Source organism: Dysidea avara, chromosome 3 (assembly GCF_963678975.1).
Source record: "Dysidea avara chromosome 3, odDysAvar1.4, whole genome shotgun sequence".
Classification (NCBI taxonomy): Eukaryota; Metazoa; Porifera; class Demospongiae; order Dictyoceratida; family Dysideidae; genus Dysidea; species Dysidea avara.
In genome coordinates, this window is record NC_089274.1 from 15,127,154 (window position 1) to 15,143,987 (window position 16,834).

Genomic DNA, 16,834 nt, shown 5'->3' on the forward strand with positions numbered 1-16,834 from the left:
ATTGTATGTATTTTAAGACACAATTATTGTATTTCTTAATATTTCTACATCTAGTAGTGCTATAGTATGCATGAGCACATCCAATATAAGCTAACTAGGGATTGTCACTCTTTGGATATTTACGCATGTCAAGCTATGTACACTGATGTTGCAAGCAATAGGTAGAGTTATAATAAAGTAGCACTTGTTTGTTTTATCTTAAAGGTCAGTCTGTGTGAAAATCACCAGAAACAACAATAGAAGGTATCTTCCTATTCCACAAGACCAATGTAACTATTATGGGATTTTGATCACATGACTCCACTTTTACATGTGTTAACATTATTATGCTGATATAAAATGCTACAAACAATCCAGTAGCTAGTACATTAGCTTTATCTGAAAGGTATGGAGCAGTCTCTACCACCTAATCTTTAATTCAGAAGGTTGCTATCGACGTTCGACGTGGCAATGCTGGCAACGATCCCATCGACACAGGATAGAGCAGAGGTTAGTCTGCCCACAGTTTAAGCGTACATTTTCTTTTTCTTTTATTTATTTTGAAATGCTGTATCGTAAACGTTATTTTCTATCACTAATTAGCTAATAACTAATCTGAAAGGACAGTCTGTGTGAAAATCTCTAAACAACAAAAAGAACCATCTTACTATTTTGAGTGGAAACCCTACAAATTAAAGGTCAAATATATATTCTGACGATCATGTGATCAGATTGTTTGCACTCCCTCGCCGGCATTGGTTTTCCTGTAGCCGATGGACGACTCCAGTTGATGAAATTTGTAAAGCTCTTTATGGTATGATGACATAGCTATAAGAAATACAAGTGTAACGTTTGTCCTATGTGATATGGGAGTATTTTGTTGCATGAAGTTTGCTCAGTCGCGTCCAACCAAAGCGATCGAAGTCTAAACAGTAGTTTAACTGGCGTGTTTGGTTTCGTAGTAACTAACACATTACAGCACCATGTTTCAATTTATACTCGAGTGTATCTTTTTAGTAACTGTTTATCTAGCGGCTAGAAATATAGCAGCTGTTGCCCACCCTCGCTGTTCAATACTTCTGTACTTTTAGCATAGCCTTATAATTAAGCTTGTCTCTAAAATTAACAAGCCTAGCCTTTCAAAGGTCCCTACTGAGTTCTTGTGATGATATGTGACCCAGTCTGGGAAATAAATAAACTAGTGTCCATTTGGTTCTACTTGGGGTACTTAGAGATAATGAGTTACTCTCTAGATAATGAGTTACTCTCTTAAATCGGATGGCTCCTGTAAGCGTTCGGTAGACTCCTGTAAGCGTTCGGTAGACTCCTGTAAGCGTTCGAGCGTAAATCGGATGGCTGCAGGTTCGAGGCTACCTAGGTCCAGTCATGGATTTTTTCTCCTTTCTCCAACTTTTCAAACACATCTTAAGTAGCTAAAGTCTTTGAGCGGGCTGTAGGACCAGGTGTCCTACAGACCTTCAGCACTTGTGCTGTAAAGCATTATTAAATTAAATTAAATTAAATAAAAAAACCGGGCTTATCGCCTATTTAGCTAAAAGTATCGAGAAACGCCAGTTTTAAGTATTTATTGTGTTGTAGCTCGCCAATGGTTGAAGCTATGTGTACCAAATTTTCACATGTTTTACACCAATTCCTTACCTCCAGTGCATCCACTGTGCAAGTAGCCAACAACTAAGTTTCCCGCCATTTTAGATAGTTTTTAAACCGAGGTTAATTGACTGTATCAGGCGAGCTGCAAATTGGGTGGGAGGCGGGGGCCTTGGAAGGCGGGCAAGATGGTGTTCAAAAATTGAAAAGGAAGGCTAAGGGATGAATTAGGCCAAGTTTTGAGCCATTGAAAAATCGAATCTGCTGACAAGGGCGATAAGACCGGTTTTCTCAGACTGGGTCACATATATCTAGTATAGGTTAGCCAACACTAGTGTGGTCGTGCTAAGTAAGCAGTTTCTTTTAACCAGAAAAGTGTACAGTCTTAATCTTGTATAATCCTCATAAGGCCACTCCAAATAAATTCTCTGTTTCCCGTCCACCGCCCGCGTCTGATTACTGTCGATCAACTCAAATATTCCATTATTCCGTATTCTTCCATTATTTTCCGGATATTCTTGCATTCTGTACAGGTTCAGTAAAGCCATCTTATAACAGTGTTTAGATCACGTGTCAGCAGTGCCGCGTTTGAAACTTAAAAGGAAGGTACAAGCTTAAGCATGCTTTTATGCAGCTTTTTACAGTTGTGCCAGGCAAATAATGGCTGAAAAAGGCTGCCAATTTTATAATGGAAATGGACCGCCCGCCCGCATGCAAATATTCCTGAGCCTAGGACGGGAAACAGAGAATTTATTTGGAGTGGCCTAATATAGCTATGTAGCTAGCTATATAGTAGGCACCCAACTCAAAGGGTGGCACTCCAATATATCCTATACCCTAAGGCCATCATTATTAAATTCCTTGTTTCCTGTCACCACCCACATCAATTTTTAGGTAGCCGCACCAAATTTTAATTATTTGATTATAGATCACGTGAATGCACTATTTCATGATGGAAGAGGCACAAAGAGACTCAGCTTTAAGGTAGAAGCATACCCTGAAAACAGCATAAAAATTTTTAGCCTTTCATGTGATCATATTATTAAGTTCTAGGAAAATTGCATTATTGAGGTTGGAAAAAGTGGGCATGGCTCAGTTTTTGCTCTATAGACACAGATATAGTTTGAAAATTGCACCATTATAGCTCTTTTTTATGTATCTTTCCTTTCATCAAACTGCTTCAGTCTTTTTTGCTGTCTATATTGAAGCAAGCTTAACTAGACTACACTTAAATATTAATAATTTTTGTCTTTGTTTGTGAGCGGTGCATGGACAAACACAGTAACCTTGATCCCACCGTGTTAAACATTGTAAACATTATCGCAATACTTAAATTATGTGCTACATTGCTATTTGTCATGTAAACATTAGTGCTGAAATCTCATTGGTTTGTTATCATTTCCTGTTTACACAAAATTTCGGGAGATGGTGCGATTGAGTTTCCCATCACGTGATACTCACCGATGTGATGATTCGCTCTGTTTTTCGAGTTGTTTGTCGACCGTTCTGAGTAGCAATGAACAGAGGTGAAGTGTCGAACAGTCGCAAAACATATTTTAGCAAAAAATCACAACGTTTTAGAGACTTGGCTCACAGTCGCTGGTCGATGTGCTTGCGCAGCCACGTGGTGAGTGATGTGAGTCCTGAGGATCCAGACACTGATGGTGAAAATGATACTAATTTAGACGATAATACCCCTAGAACAAGGTTAGAAACACAGAGTGTGGTGATGGAGGATGAAAATGGTGTTAATTTGACTTATAGCACTTCTAGAATAAGTTCAGAAACACAGAGGGTAGTGATGTAGGATGGAAATGATGCTAATATCCCTGGGACAAGCTCAGAAACACAGATGGAGGATGGAAATGATGCTAATTTGACCTGTAACACTACTAGAATAAGTTCAGAAACACAGAGGGTAGTGATGGAGGATGGAAATGATGGTAATATCCCCAGAACCACAAAACATAGTGATGGATGGTGGAACAAGTTCAGAAGGACAGATTTTGATGAATGCCAACAACGGTGGAGTGCCACAAAGAATTGTGAGTGTCACTGAACTATATTACATGACAAGCACTGAAAGTGACAGTATACTGTCAACAAGTGAAACTGACACTGTTGATAGTAGTTCAGAATATTGTCCCACCCCTTTGAAAAAGGCTCATGCAAGTCCAGTTGAACTTGATAATAGTATGTTCTTATGCCAAGCTACACAACTCCAAGAATTTATTGACCAAATAAATGCCACTACAGTGTGTTACACGCCAGAATGTATTGGAAAACTCATCCCTATAATTGTTAAATTTTTAGGACTTGGTGGGTGTGCAATGGTAAAATTTAAATGTAGTGGTTGTGCTGAAAGAATGATTAATTTAACAAGTTCTGTTAATGTTGCGTTTTCCAACCGCATGGCTTGCAGTTTGGCTATGCAAGTTGCATTTATAGCCAGTGGCTTGATGCATTCACAATACAATAAGGTTCTGAAGCAAGGCCTGGGCATGTCAGCGGTTAGTACTAAAAGCTTTTATGAAACAATTAAACTTCTACATCCCATTGTGAACACTATGATTAATGAGATGTGTGAAATGGTTAAAGGTGACATGAAATCACTTGATCCATTGGCAGTTGGCAGTTGGCAGCGGGCGATCACTACTTCAGATGGAGCATGGTTGACAAGGGGTAAGTACAGCCAAAACTGTACATTCACAATAAGAAACTATGTCAAAAATTCATTGCTTTATTTTGTGCATTTGTGTATGAGAGGAAAAGGTGTGGATCAGGATCAACTGTATCGTGGCACTGCGAAAGGTGCAGAAGGGCATGCAGCTGATATCGCTTTTGGCCATGCTAAAGAAGAAGGCATGATGATAGAAGTGCAGTGGCAAGATGGAGACTCATCTTCTGCAAAAGCCTTTAGGATGCATTATACCGATGCACAAAAATCAAAGGTAATGCTTTGTGGTGGTCACGTTGCACGCGCTCACACTAAACATCTTGGAGAAACAGCTAAGCAAAAATGTTTCTCTGAAACAATGCAAGATGCACTTAAAGAAAAATTTCCTGAAGTTACAACAGTAAAATGTCACTGTCCAAAGCGGCACAAAAAGAACTGTGGCTGCCTCTCAAAATCTTTTCTGTGTGGTGCTCAAACCAACTTTTTTTACTGTTTATTACAAGCAGAAACTGATCCACAATTTTTTTGTAGCTCGTATTCTTGCTTTAGGAAAGTATCACGCTCATGATATTCATACTTGGGAAGGGGGGCCATTGTGATTTTCACAGTATGAAGGCTTGCTCCTGTGGTAATTGCAAAGGTGACACAATAGAGTGTGAAGGTGAGGATTACCACTCAAATAACCCTCTAACATGTCCATTCCATGCGCTTGCTTATGAGGTTGAATGTTCTAATCGTGCATCACAGGCCCCACAAATTATTCATACCGAATTGGGGCGAGGCCATTCAAATTACCCAGAGGCTAGTCACAATGTCCTCATAAGGTATCGGTAAAGGACAAATACCTCCACAGTATTCACTACATGCTAAGCACCAACATGGGCTTAATGTAAGCCAACATGACCTGGCTTAACAAGAAATATGGGACGTCTTATCATTGGCTGCTGGAATTGTTTCGCCAATTAAGGTTGCCTTTACTTGATGGAATGGCAGCAGCATTACAGAGAGGGAATGAAATCCGTGCTAACAATCTTGAAAGAAAACAAACAGAAGAGGCTAAAGAGAACCGTGTTAACTGGAAGACAGCTCGTGTTCAAGAGCAAGAAGAAAGGAAGCAGTGGATTCACAGACAGAGGATTCAGCACACATATGGCTCAGATGATGAGGATGACGGTTATGACGATGACTTGAGTGACAACTGTGATGTGGCTAACAATGAACTATGTTCAAGAAAGCAGGGGAAGTGTAAGTGTGGATCGGCCACCCACAGAATAACTAGCCATAGTGATTGTCCATTGAATAAGAACCGTCAAGTTCGTTTTGATGATGAGAGTACTGCCTCTGAAACAGAGATAATCTGTACATGTGGGTCAGAAAGAGGAACCCACAACAGGAGCTGTCCACTGAATCCCCGAAACCTCACTAGACTGTAACTTGACTTTCCTTTTTATCAAACTGAACCGTGAACTTGACCTTGCTATTTGCTTGAATTGTTTTTCTTTGCAAGGATTGCAATCTTTGATCTTTTATGTATGCTTTTGATTATATTTCCAATGAGTGTAATGTTTTTAGCTATGTCAACATGTATGCTTTTTGATTTCCTTTCCAAGGAATGTAACCTTTTTTCCTTTGTAAACATTTTTAGTTTCTGCTCAAAGGAATGTAGTCTTTGTACACTTTTGATGAGACTGATATTACCAGTATACATTCACTTGTAGTATTTCAGTTGTACATTTTTGATATTCATGTATTATTGTGTCAATAATAATGTAATATGTACATGGAGTAGTATGCGACAATCCAACATGTACATGCTGTTTGTATGGTATCAGTAAGTAGCTCCAGTGCTGGTAATTCCAACTTGAAATCCTGGCTTGATCTTATACTTGGGCTATCAGATTGTTGTCTGTACATAACACAAAATACAGGTAATTGTAGCTAGTACAGATACAGTGGATCCTTACTAAGGCCACTCCAATTGGTAATTATGTTTCTGGTCCTTTGAAAATCTGTTTTAGATGCAGGCGGGTGGAATTCAGAATGAAGTGACTGCTCGATTAGAGTATTTTTGTGATTTACTGACTGTTCTATTAGAGTATACCGATCCGTACTATGCACTCTGCCCATTTCTTGCAGGTTTTCACTGATAAAATACAAATTATGGCATTTAGATAGTTAGATTTAGTATACTTGTTGCGGCCCAATATTTGTTTCTGAAATCCAGGTTTTTCAAAAAGCTGATACGGGCATTTTACCCATGTATTTCTGAAATTTCACTTTCTCTAATAAAGGATGCGGGCGGTGGACCAGAAACATAATTACCAATTGGAGTGGCCTAATAGCGAGCATTTGGATTAGTGAGGATCCACTGTACAATGCATTTAGATGTGATTGAATACATGAACATGGTGTTTGTTTACATTGTTTTGTATCTTGGGAAGCACCTTTGTACAGGGTATGCATTTTGGTGCCACCCTGTTTTTCGACAATAACAGGTTTCTAATATATTTGCGCAGCAAAAACAACCCACTGCAAAGCAGAGCTGCTAAACCAAGCACGAGTTAAAATAACACAATACTACGTTATCCTCACCTAATACTTCACAAGCACGTTACGTTTGGCCAGCTATCTAATCTGTTCTCACATGCACGAGGTAGATCACGTGATCACGAACATCGCTTGCAGTGCAAACTTAAACTCAGCCTCAGTACCTGTCTAATACTAGCGTTTTAGTTTGCAATGAATTGATATACAAGATAAATAAGTAACAGTTTGTTTTTAAAGATATGGATTTCAAGGTACTCTTCTACCTTAAGGTAAATGCATTAGCTATGCATTATAAACATAGTAGACGGATGGAAGTCCCTCCACTCTTGTTCCACAGGGTGCATGGGTATGCAGCTTTCAAGATTGAGATACTCTAATAGAGCAGTCAGAGACTGAAATAACTAGAGTCAAGTGTATATTTAATAATCAATAATCACCTACTACCCACATCAGTTTTTGTTCCATTGGGTGACAGGAAACAAGCAATATAATAATGATGGCCTAATCTTTATCCTCAGTCAAAGTTGTCAGCTGATAAATCAGGTTTGATGTTTGTCTTATACTAAAATCTATGCTAAACTCTTGACCTCTAGATCACTACTTTCGTGTTATAACTAGCATAAGTGACCGATTATCAATGAGGTGTTGTCTTCTAACTCCGTGCAAACTTAGTGAAGAAAGGTCCTACCTGTTTGCTTGCCTGCCTGCCTGCCTGCCTGCCTGCCTGCCTGCCTGCCTGCCTGCCTGCCTGCCTGCCTGCCTGCCTGCCTGCCTGCCTGCCTGCCTGCCTGCCTGCCTGCCTGCCTGCCTGCCTGCCTGCCTGCCTGCCTGCCTGCCTGCCTGCCTGCCTGCCTGCCTGCCTGCCTGCCTGCCTGCCTGCCTGCCTGCCTGCCTGCCTGCCTGCCTGCGTTAGCTTCATACTTCTATCTATACATGCCGTCTTGTGCAAAGTAAACTCAGGTTGGATTGCAACTTTACTTGAGAGGGCCCCTGCCCTGACTTTGTTTATGCCACATGGTCATGGACAAGGTGGCTGTCATATAGCCACATTAGCCACTCTGAAGAGTGGACCAACAAAAGCAACACAATCAAACATTAACACTCAACACACACATGCACACTCACGCACGCACGCACATAGGCATACACAGACACATACTAAGACACACACTAAAACAGCTTGGCTGTATGAGACTATGACATATCAGTTAATTGTGCATGCAGTAAGCATTGGAAAAGTTTGCTGATGGTGGCTATCAGTTCCAGGCTTGAAACTGGGACAGGGTTGCTGATCCAGGTAATATGCTGACCTGAATGTCAAGCTGATTGTTATGCAAATGACTAGCTGCATAAAGGTATATGCCAAAGAAGGCTTTCCTTTGCATTCATACTAATTCTCTAGCACGATATAGCTGTAATATTGTAGTGGATATTTAGAATAATTACACATGAAATCTTTGCTTTTGTGAACCTGAATAGTGAGCATGATCACAACTGTAAAACTGTTTAGCTATAGCTTCTTTACACTCTGTAATTAAAACTTACCTTATATGCTCATTGGTTGCAGAAACATGTGGTAACATGCTGTCTGGATCTTGCCATTGCAGTAGTCTCCACAGAAAAGTCTGGTACAATGATTATACATTAAGCTACTTGCAACACCTATAACTGAACCTTTCTTGTTTAGGTAGCTTTGCATGAACTCAAAAATTGGTTATTGCTAGAGTCCTGATTTTGATTTTAATGTACCGTGAATACAGAGTTGAGATGAAAGCCTACTTTATACACAATAAACTGTAAATAAAAATGTAATGATGTTGTCGAACCTATTTGTTGAAGAATTGTCCACTGCATTACTTCAAAAATAGTTGCATTCCTACATGGTATCAAAATATTTGACACAAGTGATAAGAGGTAGGTTTAGAGAAATTACTGGTTTGAGTATTATGGGAAGTGATGAAAAGAGAAATATAGTTTAGCCATATCACGGTCACTATATGTCAATATCTACAAGGATCGCAAAGTCATCATTTAACTTATCAGTTGATCATTGTAATGTCTTGTCTCTTATACATGGTATATGTTCTGTTGCATACCAGCAAGGCTCCCAGATTATATTCACATAAATCAAAGCTTGGATATGTATAGAGGCACACAATAAAGTCTTGTGAGGCCAAGAAAGCTGGTACACTACATCATGCAAATATTGACAGAAAGAAAAGACAAGCAATTTTCAAGCTCCATGGTCCTTTTTCCAAAGCATTAGAGCTGTAGCTGTGTTATAGCTGTGTTATAGCTGTCCCACTAGGTCAGATGTGCATCATTATCATTATAGCAATACTGATTGCTTACCACTTTTTTTCAGAACTTTTTTCACCCAGACTTTTGAGGGCTACACCCCTGCTTGACTGTTTTTGTATGAACAATTCAAATCTGTTCAAGCTAATGTATCTTCTTATGCATTCCAATATCCTATTCAATTTTCATTGCAATTTCAAAAACATATTGGTGGAACATGGTAAAAAAAAATTCAAGCCGAATGATTTTGTTATATGGATGAGAGTGTAAAAGTTAATTGAATACAAAAATAGGGGCGTGACTATTCAGTGGACTGGACTACTGGACTGGAACACTGGACTGGACTACTGGACTGACACATAATGGCTTTTGCACATTCTATGGTTGAATTTATGGAGTCTTGTTAGTACGCACTTTAGGGCACCTGCAGCCCACTTCTAAATGCTGAAGATTAACAGTGGAATATGCGAAAACTGTCTCCTAATTATTTTGCTACTGTTCATTATGCCATTGTACAGCACTTATTCCTTACCCTGGTGTGTAGTAATGCTGGCATAATGAACGGTACTGAAATACAGCTTTTGCATATTCCACACTGCTCGTCTTCCTTGTTGTCTTTTTTTTTTTTTTTTTCTTTCTTTTTTTTTCCCGGGCTGGATGGACTGCCCTTGCCTACCACCCCCAGCACAAAGAAAGCACGTGCTGGACAACTGAATAAAAAGGACCAGATTGCTGAAAGTTTAAAAGTCCCTGTGCTCATCAATGCGGCCCATCTCAGGAGAGGCATCAGAGGAGCGATGCGAGATGGACCTACTTCCACGTATGCACATTGTAGCTGACCGAAGTAGAGAAAAAGACAATGTGCATCGGATAAAAGCCAGAGTCTGACTGTAACTAGTAGAGCCGCGGCGAGATAGATGGTCAGCCAAACAACGGTAGAAAACTATTGCCTCCCTTCCCATACCTCCAGTGGTCGCAAACACAAGGGGAGTGAAGGAGGCCTGCTCAACCTCTGTGACACGGTCACCATACTCATGTTTCTTCTGTGCCTCATGACGTCGATACAAAGAGGGGACACTGGTGTTGCAGTAGCTCGGTGCATTAGGATGAAACATCCTTACGTCAAAAAAGGCACTTTGCCGCTGCCCCCAGAATCCCCTAGCATGTATGTCTGCCCTAGCCTCATCCTGACGGTTGGCAGTCTTAGGTGCAATGATCTCCCCAGTAAGTGGCTGTAAAGGTGGCTCAAGGGCCACACCATGACATGTCTTGGAAAGCCACTCTGCAGTGATGTTTCGCAAAGCATTGTGGCAAACAAATGTAAGGCCTCCATGTCTGCAAATCATAGCATGATCCGCAGAAAATGAGACCCCACAAACACAGTGACTGGGTATGTTCAGGAGCTTCCAGCCGTATCTAAGATGCAAGGCATCCCAAAATTCTTGCTTCATCAGATGGAATCCCTGCTCTGCTAAAGGCAATGCTGTCAGCCAGGCAGAAGCACCCAGTTCACTGTTCATGTCTTCAATGTTTAGAAGTGGGCTGCAGGTGCCCTAAGGTACTTACTACTAACAGGACTCCATAATCCAACCATAGAATGTGCAAAGTCCAGTAGTCCAGTCCCCAGTAGTCCAGTTCACTAAATAGTAATGCCCCAAATATAGAGATTGCTGAAAGAAACAAGAGTTAAACAAGCCAGCATGTTAAGCCATATGATGGAACACATCAAACCCATTAAAACCTAAGACTTGGAATTGTCACACACAGATCTCTATTCAGACTCTGAGTCAATAGATATGGTACTTACCCTGTCTGATGATGATACATATAATCATTGGGTAACTAGAAATGCTTAAAAGAGTACATTTGTACCAGAGCAATTGCAGTGTTTATCCATTCCTACATGACATTTAGAACTTATACCCATTAAGTGACAGTTCCAAGTTTTAGGCTTTAATGGGTTTGACCAGTTTAACATACTGTTTTTGTTTCTTTTATTTTTTCAGTGATCTCTATTTTAAAAGTACTTTTATACTAGTTTGTGTACTTTTTATGAATCCACTTATGGCTAAATGAGCTTTGGCTTGATTACATATGCTTATTGAGGGCTGATTATTGAATATAAGCTACATGCTGGACATGTTTAATTACAAGTACCACAGGTATCTTTGTTTTGTAATCTGCTATCATGCTATGCACAATGAAGTACTAGCACTTTACAGCTTTGATCTACATCTAACAATGAGCAGTATATATATAGTATGGCACTGACAAAATTCAACAATTAAAAACAATCTTTTATCAGCTGGTCTCTTCATCCGGTTTTAATAATATATCCAACAACCTCTGTGCAGATACGACAATTCATACAGTATGTTGTACACATTTCTGCTATCAAAATAATGTAAGGATCATATTGGAGCCTATAGGTACTCTACCTAACCTTGGATTGCATTCCTCCAACATACATAGGGTGCTCTTCTGATTGTTCCACTGTTCTTCAGTATATATATGATGGTATTGTTTTAAGGAAAAATTGAGGTATCTTTGTGTACCAATATTTAAAGGTCTTGCTGTGATAACATTGTATACAGTGCCAAGATGTTGTTACGGACCTGGTGTACTACCTTCATCATAAGCATTGTAGTGGATGTTGCAAGTGCAGTAAATTGTACCAACCAGTCTTACTGTTATGTTTCACCTGAAAACGGTTCATTTGCTGAACAAGTCATTGAAATTGCTGAACACCATCATAACAGGTCATTTACAGTATTAGTGCTTCCTGGAGATTATGTTTCCACTAATGGCAGTAATCTGTTATTCATAAACTTTCAGATTGTAACATTTAGAAAATATGAGACTGAATATTATACTGGTGATGCTGAAATACAGTGTCCTGAAGTTGCCCAATATGACCTTTAATGGTGTTGGCTTCAACCACTCATTGAAGATAAAAATTTCAGGATTAAGCTTCAGTAGGTGTGGAACTATAAGCTCAGGGCTTTATTTCAACAACACCGCTAATATACACATCTCTGATTGTTCATTCCATCATAATGTTGACAGTGGACTAGAGATTGTAAATGGTAACAGCATTACAGTTGTTAATTGTAGATTTTATTTCAATGTTGGCATGCAGCCAGATGACCCATCTTATTTACTACCAAGTCCATTACGCGTTAGTCGTGGTGCTGGTCTTTCATTGATTTTTGACCAGGCACATACCAAATTTGTAACACTAATAGGATGTAACTTCACAAATAACATTGCTTATAAAAACTCAGAGTATACTCCTTTAAATGACTTCAGACCATACAGTAACATTCCATTTGGAAATGGAGGAGCTATTTGTCTATACTTGTATAAAACAAGTAATGTCCACGTACATGTCTCCAATGGTAAATTTTATAACAACACAACAATACACCAAGGAGGAGGTATAGTAATGTTACTGTTTGATTCAGCCAGAAATTCTCTTAAAATATCTCAATGTGAATTTATTGGTAATAAAGCACTTGGTGAAGCCCTGAGATCGTACTCTAAAACTGTTAACATAACAGATTAGCCAGTTTTGTTAACTGCATTAATGCAAACTTTTCTTTAGTGAATTTTATCGACACTTCAAATTTTGATTCATACTTGAGAAATTTGAATTCATTCTGGTGGTTTTGGAGGTGCCATTGCAGTGAGTTTGCATGGCAGAGTAGAATATAACAAAGTTTTTGTAAAAAACTCAAACTTTTTAGACAATGTAGCAGTTTATGCTGGAGCTGTTGGTTTCCTTACCCGTCACATTTCAAATGTGGGCAATGGAGTTAATTCTAACCAGATGTTTGCAGATAAGTATGTATATGGGTTTTTGTCACATATGATTGTACACTACTTAGAGCAAACGTATATGCACTAATCAATAGTACATATCACAGTGTACATGTTTGTAACAACAAGGCTGGATCTAGCAGTATGGCTGGTATGGTTTTGGTCATACCAGTTTTGGACAGCTATTTAAAAAAAGTGCATTTACTATTAATAATGCATGCATGTGTGATTAACAAAATGCACTTGTGCAATCTATGGCGAACCTTGTGTCAGTTCAGAATTTGTCTTCATCAGTGGACTTGCATTTTGATTTGTCAGATATTCCCTTGAAGCCACACCAACCAACTAATTTTGCTTTTCTGAAAAGTCATTTTGACCGACCAAGGTAGTATATCGAATATGATCTTGTATTTGACTGTTTTCACATTATCACAATATTCACTAGTAGTTTTAAACATTAAAATTTGATGCTATAAGTGCTCCAGATGCCATTTGAAAGCACTAATTTTCAAAAATTGTCCTGGGTGGCATGCCCCCAGACCCCCTAGATTTAGCTGCTATGCAGCTGTGTTGCCTTCAGCAACAGCTGTTTATAGTCTACTCAGATGGTCTGACCACCATTCAAGTGCTAGATCCGGCCCTGAACATATCCAAAATGCTTACTACATATTATAGTGGTACTCCAACATGCAGGAACATTCCTACTTTGTTAAATTGGTTTTGTATTGTCAGGGGTGGATCCAGACTTTTAAAAGGGGGTTTCCTGGAGCATGATACTTTTTAACTGCCTAGTAGTAATACTCAATCACTCCCCAGTCCCCAGCAATGTTTCACTGTTCAGTCTTACCGTATAGGCCTTCAGAAATTCAATGGAAGGCTTTAGAAGTAGCTGTAACAGTAAAAGAATATCTTTTACAAGTTTAAAAATTAGAAATGTTAAGTTCAGTTAGGGATCATAGAAAAAAAAGTAGGGAAACAAGGGAGGTTGCCTACACCTACATGCAGATATACTAGTGAAGATTTAATCCCTAATTCAGTCTATACCGCAAGACCAAGATTGAATTAGGGATTAAATGTTCACTAGTATATCTGCATGCAGGTGTAGGTGACCCCTACTTTTTTTTTCTATGATCCCTAATCGAACTTAAAATTCCTAATTTTTCCTTAAAATTGTTTGTTTACTTTTTGTAACATTATTAAGACTGGTGAACCGGCCCACACATACTGCAGGATGGTGCCAGAATTAGCTATGTTCAGCCCGTTACACTGTGTTACAAATGAAGAACAGTGTTAGAATCGTCTCTGCAATCAATCCAGTCACCACGGAAAATACGGACGATTTCCATTTACATAACGTATGTAGGGAAGCCATGCATCGTGCTAACACGAATTGACACCTTAGGCTGTCAGCAAAAAGAAATGGGACGCAAAGGAGGAAAAGGTAAGTCCATGATGTGTGCATTGTATGTACTGTGGTATGCCAAAAGGCATGTCTCTGGATGAAGCAACGTTGAACAGTGAAAAAATCAAGTCCATAGCCTTAGCTGTTATCGAGTTATGCTTGCCTGAAGGCAGGCAGGCAGTCAGGTAGGCAGGCAGTAGAAACTTCCATTGAATATATGTATTTTAATTTTGTAACAATTTATTGGAAGCCTTTAGGATCGTACTGAAGGCACTTTTGGGCTTGGTTATACCTAACCAATACTGCCAAGGTGCCAGGATGGAGTTGTGAAGCTGGTTTTTGGTTTGGTTATCTTCATGATAGCAGATGTATAATGTATAGATGTAGCTAGGCCGCTCGAGCTAGGTTGGCAGTCGTAACGGTCTGCTAGTCTAACCATTTAGTACTTGTGTGTTACATGGACTAGCTACAACTGAAATGAGCACAAAGTGTAGCCATGCCAACAGCAAGAGTTAGATTCTATACCAGAGCATGGCACTACTGGTTGTAGCGATGGACTCTGACTTTGTGATGTTGTGTAGAATATTATCAAGTGTAGCTAAGTATTTGTTTGTATTTGAAAGGTAATTGCTATTGCTACATAAACTGACTATCCTAGAACGCATTCACAATGTATCCTAGCATGCATATATGATACGTACCTGGCAGGGTAGTGTTGGCATGGACCCAGCTTTTATATATTGATTGCATAGTTCGTGCTGTCACACCATTATGTAAGTGCTGTAGGGTTATAGAGGTAATGTGAATGTGTGTATGAGGTATCTTCATACTATATAACTTACCTGGCAATGGATTTGGAGAATGTGGTCACCGGAAATGTGGTCACCGGCAGTGTGGTGCAAGTTAATTACATCTCTGCACTGGACTATATTCATAAGTAAATTTTCATTAAGCACCCATAGTTTATTTTCTGTATTATACAAATTTGATAATGTGTCTTTTGTTGCCACTTTGCATGTTAGCATTGTAGCTTCTAAGCTCATGGCTTCTAAAGATGAAGCATTCCATTCGCTACATATCTAGATCAAGGAAATGTTATAAAATACAGTAGAAATAAAAAAAAGACATGCACATGTAGAGTTCTTGTAGATCTGGTTACAAAAGTATTGAAATTTACAAGTATATATGATTTCTACAGCATGTAGTTACATACTCCTACCAAGATGAGCCTTATCTAGGCTACCATATAGATTTAAAATGGAGACTGTGTTAATTGAATGCTCAAATTTTCACAGCCACATTCCATAAATTGGATAGTAAATTTTCATCATGAGCACTGTAACAGTAATTATCGACTATATGCACTACTTCATGTCCATGTTACCAGCCTGCACATGCAACGCCCTTCCATAACATACTTATTTGTTCAACTTATTATGGTTTCCATCCCATATACACAGAGTTGCATGCTATAGAGCAATTCATCTCTTTACAAGGTTGGCTTGTTAAAGATGGTAGAATGGTGGGAGATAGTATGAAACTAAGAGAATGTATCATAGGATTATGCCACCAGGCCCAATAATGGGGTGCTAATAGCTTTGATGTCACTGGTCCAGATGAAAACAAATGTTCCAGTTCTGAACCAGTAGCACTCTTATGGCTTAAACTATCAGAATGGCAATAACTCTCCTAATTACATATGTGAATAGATTAGAACCAGAAGTCAATGGTGTATTAGTACAGGATTCATAAATGCTAAAATGGAATTTTGATTTGTGTGTAAAGGAGGCCTTGTTTTGCTTATTAATCCAGTCACATGTATGTAGTAGGGTACTCAAACAAAATGTTATCTTAAAGATGCTGCCTTTATATATTTTATGCAATAGAAATATTTTTTTTTAAATTATGTGTCTGATGCCAAAACTGCGTTTACTATCATTTTTAAACCACAAAGTAGGAATTTCAGCCTGCTTGTTAGCCTGCCAGTCAACCACAGCTGGAAAGCTAGAGGCTAAAATGTGTAGTTCACAGCCACTATTTTGTGGCACAAAAACAAACTCACATGTGGCATTGCTGATACATATCTGGCCTCAATACTTTATACTGTTTCTCATCTCCTGTTGTCATCGCTATTCATACAAGGAAGCCATACTGAGGTATTCATTTTTCATGTCTATGCTTTTCCTTATAGACACCGCAAAATTATTTGAAGCTGTTATACAGTGTTTTGAATGTCGGTTGTCACCCTGGCCAGTCGTACAAAAATTCTGAATGGGGCTCACATGAAAAGTAACCAATGATATGGCAGCCAGATTTTTTCAAATTATTATGGAGTATCTGATTGGCTGTTTTTTCGCGTGATAATTACCAGCGAAAGGAACAACTGTTGTGCAATTTACTTACCACTTATAACCAACAATTTTACTACAAAAAAAACACAAGTACGTGCTTAACATGAGATTCAGATATTGCAATCAGTGAAATCGAAACAACTACATCAATAA

At 38.9% G+C, this 16,834-nt stretch overlaps 1 protein-coding gene across 1 annotated transcript in view; it reads left to right on the top strand.

Moving 5' to 3' along the window:
* Positions 1 to 709: 709 nt before the first annotated feature.
* LOC136249555 (uncharacterized) overlaps positions 710 to 16,834 on the top strand; it is a 46,360-nt gene continuing 30,235 nt past the window's right edge. Inside the window, exon 1 of the mRNA XM_066041602.1 lies at positions 710 to 793. The gene's annotated coding sequence lies outside the window, so the exon portion shown is untranslated. The remainder of the gene's footprint in view (positions 794 to 16,834) is intronic.